Source organism: Rhyacophila brunnea, unplaced genomic scaffold, assembly GCF_057557595.1.
Source record: "Rhyacophila brunnea isolate RB1 unplaced genomic scaffold, BYU_Rbru_1.0 scaffold_11, whole genome shotgun sequence".
Classification (NCBI taxonomy): Eukaryota; Metazoa; Arthropoda; class Insecta; order Trichoptera; family Rhyacophilidae; genus Rhyacophila; species Rhyacophila brunnea.
In genome coordinates, this window is record NW_028232763.1 from 18680296 (window position 1) to 18695911 (window position 15616).

The following is a 15616-nucleotide window of genomic DNA, read 5'->3' on the forward strand; positions in this document are numbered from 1 at the left end:
CGTTAGAATAGTCCTGTATGACTGGTTTCTTCATTTATAATAATACACTAGATTATTCATTCACCAATTGACTTATCTTATTGAAGTAAATGAAACGGTCCTTAAGATTATTAAATAATGAACTAGATGTTGTGTTTTATTTTAATTTGTAAATGGAACCTTTTTAGAATATTATCTGTATTAAAACTGGTTTAAACATTCCCCCAACTTAATAAGTTAATTAAATTAAGGGTTAAATAAAGACAGTATTAATAACGCTTTTTCACTTGTATAAATACTTTACTGTGCCAAGAGCATAGGTAGGTATATTATTATTTGTTATTCACGTTTTCCGTAGCATTTCGCTGACTCCCCAGCCGGTCTTAGAGTAAATATATACACAAGCCGAACCGGAAATGCTACGCTGCGTTGGGGTGGCGAAAAAACAAAACGGAATAAAACATTTTAACAGACGCCGCCCGCAGCCTTGATCCGCCCCTGTGCACTACTCTGTCTGCCCGCTTCGCTTGTTTGAGAAGCGCAGAGTGCTAAAATACTTCCAAAAATAGAATTAAAATTTAAATGCGCTTATACAAGTACGGTACGCTTTCATTATTAGCCATTATTGGCCCACTAATAAATGAATGCCCTCACAAGCTTTAATCCGCTTAATTAGAAGAAGCAATGCGTCGAAAAAATTAAATCAAATATAACATTACTAAAAAAATAATTCAAGCCCTATCTACTTTAATCTTGAACATACATAATTTTGAAAACACTTCTGAGAAAATATAATATTATAACCAATAGAAAAAAATCTTTTCAAAATAAGTGGGACACCCCGTAGGAATCGAGCCTGCATCTCTCGGGTATCGCGCCCACGCATATAGACCACTATACTAAAGGAGTCATACTTAATTGCGACAAATTTTAATTATTTGTTTTTAATACTCACTGAAGTGCTTTCTAAATTGAGCTACTATCGGCAATCGACTTTTGTATTTTAAATCAAAGTAGGTATTACTTTAATTACTAACCGACGTCTTCGGTCGGTGTCTTCCTTTTTTCAAAAAAAAAACTCTGTTGGTTATAACATATTTTCTCAGAAGTGTTTTCAAAATTATGTAGGTTCAATTGTAAGAATGTTACATTCTTAAATCTTGTGAATTATTCGTTGAATAAAAAAAATAGTTAATTACTTCTAATCTATTTTTCCAACTACAAACCAATTCAATATGACGAGTCAGATATAACAAAAATCTTACTTTTTAAGCCAGATGACAACTAAAGACCTAGTTGATTTCATAGAAGATTAAGAGACAGTGTCGACATGGAAATAAAGATTTTTGGTATTTAAAACTGTAGAGAATCAACTAAGAACAGATCTAGATTGCGGTGAATGTTTGACTGCCAGAAAGAAGAGGTTTATTTTTTCTTAACGATACTGTAGTTGTTTTAATTACTAACGCATTATAACATTACTAAGATATAAGATGCAGTTATAATATATTTAACAGACATACATTCATTATACCCAAAGGAAAAAAATTGTGAGAAAAATTTTAGACGTTTTACCAGTCGACCGCAGTGAGGCTACTTAAATTCTGACAGCTATGAAAATTTCATAGCTTTTCCGCATTGCAAGTGAGTGAGAGCATTACGCTCTGCTGTCACTAACCGCGGCACGGTGAATAACATAACTTGCGCTTTAGACTACTTGCTTAGGATTCAACATGTTAAAAACTAAATTTCATAAACATTCGCCAAAATTCAAATTAGTTTTTTGTTATATAACATTGTAATATAACGCCAAAGTTACTTTAATGGATGACGTCATAGTATAAGACAATAAATAAAAAAAATATTAATTTATATATTTTCCATACCTATAAGTGTAGGTACTTACTAGAGGTGAGTTGGAAATACTGTCATCAGTTTATGTACTCAAGTTTCGGATGAAACTACCCATACTCAGTATGTGTGGCCCAATAAACTTATTCCAAAAAACTTGTGATGATATTATCGCGAGTCGCTGTTCTGTGCACTCGCTAGTTGGTAGACTTTCAACACTATTGACATTAAATGCGCGCGAACGAAATAGCACTTAAATATAGGTATTTTTTAATTTATTAGTCTATTGCGTTCGAATGTTTGAATAATAGGTCATAAATTGTGTGTCGCAGCACAGTGGTGAGATGACGCACAGACTTAGGCTTGTTATACGACCGCTCAAAACATGTTTAAAATTAAAAAAAATCACTGTTATTCATTTTTGTTAACAAGAATATTATAACCTGACAGAAAAACAACTCATAAATTTAAAATGTGTTTAAAATTTTATAATAAATGGGACTTTTTGACAAGCGGAGCTCACCGTATTTTTAGCGATTCTATTGAAGCCGATACACAGTCTGAGTTCTCTGAGACAATACGTATTTCAAATGCTAATATGGAGTTGGTTTTAGTTTCAGTTGAGTATGAAACTTTTGTCGCATACGCACGCCAAACGCTCTATATAGTATTCCAAATACTAGTAAGTATTTTGGAACAAGTTTCTATACTTAGTATTTTTTTATACTGGTAGTAAGTATACTTCTCTCTTCGTCTTCAAAATCGACCAGTTTTCCCATCTCTAGTACTTACTAGATCGTCTTCTCAATATCAATCATCGGTCTCATGTCTCTTGCCAAATATTATATTGTAGCCGGAAGCAAATTTGGGACTATGAAGTCCATTTATGTCGATAGGTTTAGAGGTCCAAATTTTAAAAGTCCTTTTCTGAAAAAAAATATCATATGCGATAAACCACCAACGAGTGTTAAAACTATAATCGCATTTATTTTATTTAACCAGGATTTATTATGCTTTTTATGTTTCAGTGTATTTTTTATACTCAGATTGTGGAAGCCTGTCACGATATCAAATTGCATGTGGCTATGTCCTAGGACTGTGGATTATTGCCATTAGTTTGTAATACGGTCGTACCAGTGTACACTTAAGATTTTCCATGCAAACTCTCTCTCATCTTTCATCACAGTTACGTTGAATAACCGGTATTTGGTTCTGGTAGAATACTACAGTGATCTCAATGCGACTCTTAGTTGATTGAATTCAGACCTCATGTCCATGTGGATGTAACTACCATCTATGGCAACTATGGCATCATTCATTTAAACTATGAGCTCGACATTTATACATAGCATTGGAACGGTGTCGATTCCTATGTATTAGTACTCACTTTATAACCATCATAACCAGTCACAGTAGATTCACTGAAAAATGAAGCCTTCCTAACCCTTTCTACCTCTTTTAGTCTTTAATTTATATTGATAGCTACTAAAATAATATTGAATTCAAATATGTACCTCATCATTAACCGAAGTTGTTCGACTGCTGGATAATGGTCTCCCCTAACTCCTTCCATTATTCTCAGTCCGTAGTTCTTTTCTGATACGTACAGCCACCAAATTTTATGAGTTCATCGATTCAGCAGATTTTATCACATCGTGTACTCTAATTTGCCTCTTTATCCATTGATTTGTTTTGTAGTCTTTCCGTGTCATGCCCAACATGCACCCGCCCACGCGATGTTACACTACTAGTAGTTTTTTGATTCCTCTTACATTAAATGTTCACGTTGCATAGCCATACGTGAGCATTGGTTAGTCTTTTGTCCATAAATATATAAAATAAAAGTTATTTTTTTAAACAAAAATATATACTTGTTTGGGCCATTTATATTCCCATTCCCATCCCTAGTTCCCCACCCACCTCATTAATCCAATAATGTTCTCACAAGAGCAATTACAGGTAAAAAACTACCGTAATTGCAAAGAGACAAGCGTTACGACCAACCAGCCGACGCGAGCGGGCTTCTGACAGCTTACCGTGGCTAGTAATTGATTGAAAACCCAGGAGTAACTCAAAACATATCTGAAAGATATTCGTTCAATCATACATACAAATCATTATCATTCATCAAGATTATAATCATCCATAAACTGTGAAACAAGTGCGCGAACAGGGTGATCCAAAAGAACAAGTGCGTGTGTGTATAACCTGGGACCAGTGCCAGTGCGCGCCAGCCCTCATCTCATCAAAAGGTCAGTGCCACGTCTTCTTCTTCATCACCCCCTTCCCCTATATCCGGAATTCCCAGTATTTTCACCCACCAATTAATACAGTATACTGCGAAAAGCTCAACCAATACTTATACTTTATATTATTGTATATTTTTTTTCCAATAAAACGAAATCAAAAAATCCAATTGATAGAGTTCAGCGATCAAAACAGATTTAACAAAACCTTTATGAGCCAGTTTGAAATACTTATTCTCTCGATGCTTGCATTTTACACCTAAAAATATATATTCAGCCATAAAACACATCGGAATCGTTTACCGCTATTGGCTATTTACACGCTGGTTGTGTACTGAGGTACCTAAATGCCTTTAACTGCGTGTGTTTATCTTTTACGTGGCTTCGTTTCATCTGAAAACATTCGAATTTCGTTCTTTGCAATACTATATTCCGCGACTCGCGAGCGTAGGGCTGCCAACTTGGGTTTATGTTGAGTTTTAAAAAAAATGATGACACACCAAAATAAAGGGTCTACATAGACAATTGGTAACGTATCTGTTTGTGAAATTTAGGTTTCGGATTCAAATCCTGAGTCTGTTTAATTCACACGTATCTTTGAACTTATATTAATTTATCATAAAAAAATCTGTTAGGAAACCTCTTCATGAGGCGATCAAATTTATTCGGCAAAAAGGTTAAATAATATTGATAAAAAATATATATATAAACATATTATATATTTTTTTATCCAACATCAGGGCATGAGACCCAATGATAGTAATGTAATTAGTGAAACAATCAGAAAGACAACGTAAATTATATTATTGTGACCTCACCGGGTCGAACCCGTAGCACTCGGATGGAAGGACAGTGCCTTACGCGTTCCTCATAACTGCGTTGAACATTCTGTAATTTGTGATGCCAATTGGAAGGGCAATAACTCTGTTCAACCAAATCGCTTCGGATGTTGATATATTCCACCTACGTGAGGATGAGTATAGGTGGACGTTGTTTTATAAATTCTTAAAATAGGGTCTGCTTAGCTCATTCGGTGTAGGTACTTCCTTGTACCTATCTAATTTATATTTTTTTGTATTCACACTTTTCTACTGTTTAATAACTTAATACTGATCTATTCTTTTTTTATATAATACTATTTTAATAATATTTCTTTGTTTCTAAATATCATGTTGTGAACGTCTTGTTGAATCTTCACTTTAAGTATGTAAAAATAAATAAAAATTTGAATTAGAATTTGTAAATAATATCAAATACTCAAATAATCCATTTTCACTATTCCAAAGAGATTCCATATTATATAGCTCCTTTCTTATCGTTACTGCTCATAATTATTGACATTGATACAAATTCGCAGTAAAAAAAAATATGTGGTGAATACCATGTTATATTAATTTACATTTTATAATTAGGTTCTATAATCATTTTTATTTATACAATACTAATGGTGATAATTATGTTAAACTGCCCTACGAATAACACAGTTCACGTGCTAAACAAATACATCAAGAACTAATAGCTCGGTATCCACTTCCACTCTAAAATCCAAAGAATAAACTAAAATCTATAAGCGTTTTCTATAAAATAATGTTAACTTTTTTCTGTTGCGCTCAGTTTTTGCTCATATTTACCGTATACCTACTCGTAGATACTTAAATTTCGGCACACAAGACGTGTTAATACAACATTAATACATTCTAATAAAAAATGGAGACAGTCCTGTACTTGAAACCACAGACAATAGTATTCAAAAGAGTAGCCTTTGTGTTGAATATGATTTTGATCTAAGATTTTCAATAATGGATCCTTCGTGGACAGTTTCCGGATAGATGTATTCAAAAAAGATATACGTCTTCGATATATTTTTCGAGATAATGAATCCAAAACATTGTATTGTGCACGTCGTTATTTTTCGCGCGTTACGAAGGAGAATATGGGCTCTGGCGGGTGATCGAAAGCGAAACGCCAATGGAATAGTTGGTATGTATAAGCCTACATTATTATTTTATATTATATAAATCGAATTTTTACTTCCACTATTTATGTCTAAACATCACTTGTATGTATATTATTATTAATAACTTATATAAGTAATATCAAATTACTTTACGGCTCATGTTATATTAAAAAAAAATGTTGTCTATAATGAAAATATAATTTTTGTTATGTCACAACTTTCTGCACAGTCAATAAAATAAAGTGACAACTGACAGTGTAAACATACGTAATATACTTCGACATACGCAGTATATTATTCAATATGTTGCCACTGTTTTCACGAGCTCATTCCACGGAGAATTCCCATATTTCTTACTCAGCCAACATGCGCGCCGGTTTTGCTGATCATAACACATTTTAAAAATGGCAGGTCAAATATTGTAATTAATGGATGCACTTATTACTGCGACTCTACCTGCATAATTGGTAAGAACTAATAACAATTATTGTTATAGTTTTATCTGTGATAAGCAGCCCTGTAGAAAACGCTTTCGGTGTGGATCATCCCACATTTCGCTTGATTTATCCCGAGACTTCCGCACATAGAAAGTTACCTGGGGTTGCATCCTTTACATACAAATGTTCGATTGCTTTGAAAACATTTCCCATGGCGGGGGGAATGCAACAAAATATTAACATGGAAAATACGAAATTCAATACAACTGGCTTACAGTTGAATACATAAAACTAAATCCTATAAAAATAAGAAATTTTGATAACTGAGATTGCTATTGGAATTTTTCTATTTTTGAATACATATTTTGTTTTTTTCTTACTACTTCTCCCAATAGTCTCAAGAAAGAGTGTACGCATAATTCAATACTTTTAAAAATGCAATATATTGAATGTAAGCAATGGATATTTATTTTTCAGTATAACAATATATCTATTTCCGGTTTTTTTAATAAATCATCGTGTGACACATAAATCAATTTTGTTATTAAGCCATTCATTTCAATTTATTGCTTAGTGAAATTTATCTCCGTCAAATGAATATTTTAAAAAATATTTTATGTCATGTGTTTGATTTATTTTTATCTTACGGGGCATGTACGACACATTGTCTTATACAAAAGCTGTGTGATACTCATAAATATTTGTCATATTTTAAATACTGATTAATTTTATTTCAAAAATAAACCTTTCACTCGGACTAGGCATATTATGCAGACCTTATCATTTATTACAGTTCAAACAAGATAAATTAATAAATTTTAAACATAATTTAAAAGATATATAATTTTAATATCAACATGTAAGTATAGAAATATACACTGAAATTATTAGTATTATTATAAAGTTTTTTTTTATAATACTTAAGTAACAGCTAATACAACTATATTATTTAATTGGTACACCAGGGGGTCTAAACTATACACAAGGTGGGTATCGACGGTTATCGACGGTAGTTTATCATATTTATCTATTAAAATTGTTACAAGAAGTTGCCCGTCTAAACTGTCAAAACTGTCTATCTCGGTCTAGAAGTTAACACAGCCAAAAGAGAGGCTGTTAAAACATAGCACTTTTTGACAGTTTAGAATGTTTAGATGGTAAACTTATTGTGACAATTGATCGCCTCCATATATAAATATGATAAACTTCCGTTGATAGCTACCGGTGGCCGCTTTGTGTATAGAATAGCTTCGTAGGTGGTTAATTCGTATATAAAAATACCATATTATGATATAAACATTATACTATTAATGAAAAATTATTATTAGTGTTACTATTAATACAAACACAATTATTACCAAGAGGATATTGACTGGACTATAGAGTTAATAGTATATTAATTAGTTTATATTATTACTTATTTTTAAGAATACTGAGGGGGGTTGTATAAACTAAATTAAGTATTCACCCAGTATTAATTAAATTTTACTTGGTAGTGGCGGTGATTTGGTGATATCTATATTATATGAATACACATAGTCTAAGAAAAATATCGATTTAAGGAGGGACATGCTCAGCGTACGTCAAAATGGAGCTTTTATGCTATACACGCGCATTAACATGATCTTACTCCCTACTTTATTTATCGTTTGTCAATTTATGGCTACGGCCATATGTTGTAACTTAGCCACTGGGAAATGCCAATAGAAATGGCGTATTTCAAAAAAATACTACCTTATTCTTAGGTCAATAATTACTATAAAGCAAACATTATCCGTAGAATGTTTATCACATTTGAATGGTCAAAGACATAGCTTATAATAAGTATCTTTAAATGTGTAAATCATGCCCATTTTTTGAATAATAAAATGCCTAATTCTTGTCAAATTTGGGATCACAGAGCTTATCAATATAATTTTTATTGTAAATAATTCACTATAATAATGTCAACATAAATTTTACTAATGGTTTTATAAATGCTTTTAAAAATTAATAAATATAACAAATCTTAACACCACTTCACATGGACGTACTGAATTGTGACTATATTCTAAAACATTAGAGCAAGAGGTTTAAAAGAATACTATTTTATGCAATAAAAATACTTCATGCAGTCATCAAATGTTTAAAATAAATATAAAGGATAATAAGGCTTAAAAATTATGCAAATAGATTATCTACAACGTTTAAGGAATGTCCAGGATCATGCTTTGAAAAGAGCATAAAAGCTCCATTTTGACGTACGCTGAGCATGTGGGCAAAATCAAAATCAAGATCAAAACCTTTTTATGCGCATTTTCCTCGAGAAAACTAAAATAAAAACACTTATTACTTTTTTATTATTAGCTGTTTGATTTCCACAAAAATGCGAGCCAACAATATCTATTTCACACAGCGCACAAAAGAGACGAGATTATTTACGTTTTTATTTGACTTAACTGTTCCCACCCGTTCCGTGTTTTATCATTCACCACCGGCAGGTCTAGCACATTCAAGCGATTTCCCATCTCACTATTCCTTGCGTCCATATTACACCAATATATCTGATTCTGGTTTATATAAATTATACTTCCGTTATCACTAAATTAATGTGCTTTCTCCAAAGCTCAGGCATGACACAGTAGCTTAAAAAGATTATAAAAACGTTTTTAGAAACTCTAAACTTTTACTTCAAACTGATATGATCTCACCGCCTACGTGCCTATTAAAATCAATAAAACCTTCCTGGGTGTCAAGAGAAGAGCTAATTTAGTTAATGTAAGATGATCATGGAGAATTAAAGATTAAGAACTTCTATCTTGTGATGCCAACTCTCATACACTATGTATAACATGCATACTTCTACCACTTACGGCCCAGCATTGGGGCATAGAGGAGCACAAGTTTGCACCAATTCTCTTATTCCATCACCAACTCTAGTGCCTTCCGCCATGTCAGACTTGCAGCACGTAGATCACTTTTATAGCACTGCTGCAGAGTGAAGGAGGGCCGGCCATGTCGACACTCTTCTGCGACCAGGTTCAAATATTTAGGTGCCACAGTTCGTCGCTGTAGGATTGGTTTCCCGAATAGACCAAATGTTCAGGAGATGAAAAACAAATTTCATAATCCTATATTTAAATACATGGAGATATTTAAATTGTTATTTTTACAGCAAATGAATGATGTATTCATTACCATTACAAAGTAATTTAAAGAAAGGGATGGTTCTAGTCCAATATGATACAAAAAAACATTCTGCATTAAAAGGTCGATTTTGACAAAAACGGATATTCGGGAAACCAATCCTATAGCGACGAGTTGTCGACGATGGTATTCTATCCATCGAAATAACTGAGCATTTTGTTGCGTCATGTACAACTTTTTAGGGAGACTTTCTACCATCTACCAAGCTAATGAAAACGCGTTGGTAATGGGTACGGCATGTCTAATAATAACTGATTTAATGTTGGTGACTATAATTTCATATTTACGGATAGTTCTATGTTGTCGCTTTCACCTTGTCACAGTGGCGAAGGGTGAAGGTAAGCTGTTAAAATTCGACATAAATCGTGCACACTAAACTTTGTCAATCAAACGTTTTTGTTTTCATTGAACAAGACTACAATGTGTAGATAGTGTTTGTGATTTTTTTTTAAATTCAACCAAACCCCAGTATAAGGTCAATTTAATATTCATTTATCTTCAAAATATTTCAAATTATGCCACTAAATAATACATAGTTTTATATCCTTTATAAAAAGAATAATATTTTTAATTGATTATGGTTTGGTTATACAGAGCTGAATGAATTAAAAAAAAACTAAACAACACCATCTGTACTAATATGTATTTTTAATTCAACGAAAACAAATAAATATGACTGAAAAAGTGTGCACTATTGTTGTCGGATCGCTCATAGCATACCTAAACTTTTGTAGTTTGGGTAGGCAGGGTTTAATTGAATTTAAAAAAAACTAATCACCACAATTTTTAAATTGTATTCATAGTTTAATGACAAAAAATAAGTATGACTGACAAAGTTTAGTGTGTACGATTTATGTCAAATCTTAACAGCCTACCTCCACCTCTTGCCACTGTAGCCTGTCACCATACGACTATTTCGATGCTATGACATAAGAAGAAACCACGTTATTAATACATAACAGAATGCAATTTAGCGATGCACATTATTATTATATTAGCGTATGTTTCATCCCTTCATTAAATTAAAAAAATGGCATCGAATAAAAAAAAATATTTAATTAATAGCATTAGACAAAAAAAAAACAAGTAAGTATCGGTTTATAAAATATCTACTACTTAATTCGTTTCAAGACAGCCTTAATAAAATACGAACATTTTGACTGCGACTCGCTGTCATATCGCCTCTTCTCTTCTAGAAGGGGATCCGTCGATCAGGTCCTCACTCCTATTCTGTTAAATAACTTTACAATTTTGCCCAGCTCTTCCATCTTACCCACCGCCAGAACACCCTTCAATTCGTCGACATTCTCATAGATATCCGCAATTCGCAGCTGTACTCTGTGAAGTTCATATTTAGGGCATTGCAGTGCTATATGTACAATGTCCTCTAAAACATTACATTCATCGCAGAGCTGCGATTTGCTTCTTCCCATGAGGACATCAAATCTTTTGCCCATGGTGTGCCCTGTTCTTAGCCTCAGTTTTAACTTAAGCTTATTCCTCGTCAAAGAAGACTCTACAAACCAGGGCACCTCTCGTGGTGATGGTAGAATAGACTTACTCCATTTCCCCTTATCTAATGATGCCCTGTGGTGAAAATATATCCACATACTATGGCACATTTTCTTTATAGCCTCATTCCAGTCCAAGTTTTCTGGTATCCACTGATATGGTACCCCTGAATGGCCAGCTTCCTTTGCCAGATCATCTGCCCTTTCATTGCCCTCAATGTCCATGTGCGATGGAATCCATAGAAGGCATAGATCTCCTCCTCTATTTTTCTTGGCTTCGATCTGGTCAAGGATGTGGTATGCTATGGTTTTACTGTTATGTGAGCGAGTTGCTGCGGCAAGATGTTGTAAAGCGCTTTCGGGGTATGTTAAAACGACAGCGAATTGCGCCGAGAAATCATCGCTTAAAGTGTATTTAATTGCTTCGTTTATTGCGATGAGTTCCGCCGTCATTATTGGTATTGCTGGGTTTAGCTTCCAGCTCTTGTTTATACCTACTTCTGGTATCACAAGAGCTGCTCCTGCTCTATTCTCATCTTTGAATCCATCTGTATAAAGGTGGATCCATCCTGCGTACCTCTTTGTCAGCATTTTTTCGACGCGCTCTTTTGCTTTATCGGATACTATGCTCCGTTTTGAACAATTTTATTCGTTATATTAATTAATATGCATCGCTAAGATGGACACGCATATTATACGACTAACTAAACTAGCTCTGAATATCATTAATTTATGTTGTAGTAGCTACTATAAAATTGATTACTTTATATAATAGCTGACTACGCATTTATTTAATGAGGTTGTTATTCAAATGAAATACTTGTAGTCTATGTAGCCGTGCGTTTCCATTCTAAGATAAAATTTAATATTCCATGTGAATAAACAGTAATAATTTTAAACATCGTCACGTGTTCAGTTATTGACGATCGTGTTTGCCTGAAACATTCAGACTTACGATTGTGTGAATCTAACGGGCACGTGATTTGGCGAGTTAAATCAAAACTAACATCTCCAAATGTAATTATTTAACAATACCTACATAATGTATTAGGTAAGACAGCGAAAATATAATTCAATAGCTAGTTAATAGTTATATATTAAATATTTGCATCGAATTTATGATTATAAATTTGAGAGAAATAAAACAAAAATAGTTATCAGCATAAACATAACAATACGTTGCGTAGTTTTGTTTAATTCAAATGAATATTGCATACGATTTAAAAATGTTCCAATATGCATATACTTTCAATAAAGATAGCTTCATTTTTAATAATTATGTATAATTCATCGAAATTAAAAAATACCTATTACAAGTGGGTTAAACCAAAAATAATTACAAGATAAAAAGATCTTTTTATATACAACATTTCTAAATTGTCTGTTCAATTATTATGCTCAATATGCTCAACTTGTACTTGATATGAAGTAAATAAAAAACAAACAAATATAGAATACTGAAATGTCATTTTGATTTCCATAGTAACGCACGTATATATTAATAATTTAGTTACTAGGACCACCCACTTAGCAACCAATAATAGTGGATTGGAATACGGATTTCTTCCGAAATAATTTTTCATACAAAACAGAATTAACTGAAAATTAATTCAATTCCACTTAAAGATCGCTAAAAGTATTAAAAGAATGCATTGGCATCGTCTTATGATATATTCTAAAAGTTTCAAATGTCTAACTAGTCGGGAAGTTAGTTAAAAATCGATTATAAGATTTGTACTGGATAAGCAACCACCGGACAAATAAGAATACGAGATAATAAAAACGTTTTAATTAAGAGAGATTCTGACACCGCCCAAGAATCAAGGTTAGTAACAACTTTTGCAGTTTGTAGTTCGATTCAATTTTTTTAGTGACCTGACCCAAATAACACTTTGGTGCATCGATAGATTCAATAGTAAACTACTGAGCCTGAAATGCGATGATTATGGGCGTGTGTCCCATTAGGTTAATCATTTTCATGTTTTATAAAAAAGTGTGTTTAAAATTATATAATATAGTTTTATTTAACTCTAATTAGGATAAAAAATTACATATTAACATTCATAAAATTACGTATACTTGAGCTAACGTATAGTATACTATCTTTAAATAAAAACTATCAGCCAATTTTTACTAGGTGAACACTTTCGGCCAGCTATTTTTGGAATAAAATAAATCTGGTAAAAATATGAAATAGGAACAGAATGATAAATATTTGTGAAACTTACCAAATCAACATATTATTTCTAGAATTTATCGTGAATATTTTCACACTAAAATGATAAATATTGTTTAGAAAATATACATAAACAGTTTATTCAGAAGTTATGACATTTACAAGAATGCACGAGTTAACTCTTTCATAGCCTGATGCGACATACCTACATTCTTTGACGAGTAAGCTCGGCTCTGGCAGTAATAATAGGAAAAAATCGATATCCAAAATGGTTGGTTTGAATACAGCTATTAATTAGTGTAATCCCAATTAGGTATCATTTTTGATGGCAGGGTAGTAATATTTTCACCAGTGATTTTTATTTATTCCAAATTTATTATACGACGCAGACTACCACTAAAAATAATTAACAATATTGGAGAATATATTGGGTGGGATTGTATGGCGTAGTGTGTCCTTTGGAGAAAACTTGTTTTTTCTTCCCCACGGAACCCCATTCAACATAGCGCACTGTATCTCGGCAATAAATTAAAGATGCTCGTGCCATCAAATGCACTGCGGCTGGTGCAAGGAAACCCATTGTATTCAAAAGGGAACTTTGAACAGAATTCAAGTATAACAAAGCTACCGGAACGTCATATCCAAAATGAATTAAACATGACCGCCCTAAGACATTGTAAATGTACAATCGTACAATTAAACTTCATCTTCTAGATTATTTTGTCGAGGTATTCAAAAATGAACTCAATTTTGAGTGTTCCAAATAATAACGATTTAAAAATATAAGTTTTATTTTATTAAAAATAGATACATAACCACATTATTTTGGAACAATAAAATATATAGAATAAATCACAGAAAAGCACATTGAATTGAGTAAAATTAGGTTCGGCTGGGCTAGAAATCAATGAGAAATGTTTAAAAAATCTATTTTTGGAGATGATGATGTCGTTATTGCCTGGATGTTGTGAGGAAAGAGTTTATTTATCGTTAAAAGAATAAATAAATACAATAAGAGTGATGTTACAATCGTGGGTACGGATGTACTGATGAAATTGACTAGATTATTAAATGGACTGGCGATGTACCAAGATGTCAATATAACCGAGAGACGCGACTCCAGATGAGTGATGATTCATGGATTGTCATATTTATACAAATGCAGTTCATACATTACAAGAGACATTGTCGCAATTAAACAAATCATAATAGACCCTACTGATCTTTTTATGATTGAGAAAACTCTGACGATCGTTTCCGCTACGTTGTTTTGTTTTGAAAACAAAACACACATTTTAATGCGTCACTCTTGTAATGCTGAGTGGTATAATTGCTATATTTTGAGAGAAATATCCTGAGGCGGATATACGGACCCATGAACGATGGTGAGGAATGGAGAATTAGGTACAACACGGAACTATACCGCTTATACCAAGATTCAAAATTCTCCACCTTCATAAAACTCCAGAGGCTAAACTGGGCAGGCCATGTCTAGCGCATGAGTCACGGATACTGAAGAAAATCCTCGAAGGAAACCCAGGGGGGAAAAGGCGAGTGGGAAAGCCACGTACACGATGGGGTGATAACATTACAAAAGATGCCAACCAGCTGCTAAAAATCAGGAACTGGAAAAGACGTGCGGAGGACCGTTCCGGCTGGAGGACGGCCTGGAGGAGGCCAGGGCTCGACTTGAGCTGTAACGCCATCAAAGAAGAAGAAGATGATTGCTACATATTAATACTTCAAAGTATAGATAATTTATTATAATTAGACGAAACATTCATGATTTTAATTGTATATAACAATGGTGTCGATTTTGTGGCATAATAGGATAATAGTAGGATGTGTAATTTTATTCAGTCAAGGCGTGGTCAAGGCCATGCCCCAATCGCAAGTCAAATGATTAAAAGTCGTTTTCGTAGTGAAACAAACTGAGTGACTCATTTTTTTTTCATTCTCTAAGACTTGTATGTAATATGTATTGTGAGTTTGAATATAGGTACTATTGATACGCATTCATTTATACAAAAAAAATAATGGGCCTAAAATTTGTATTTTTATTTTAGATATTTTATTACATTTTTTACGTACGTAAAAATTTAAAGATAGCGTTGTTTTACATAACTCATATTATTGTATGCATATCTACTGTATTCGAAAATTTGTACGTAAACAGTTCACCGCAAGACACTTATTCGTGCGCCGTAGTACGTGAAACATGAGTTCGTGTAACATTTAATCAAATGACGAGTTCTTCGTTGAACATTTCACCG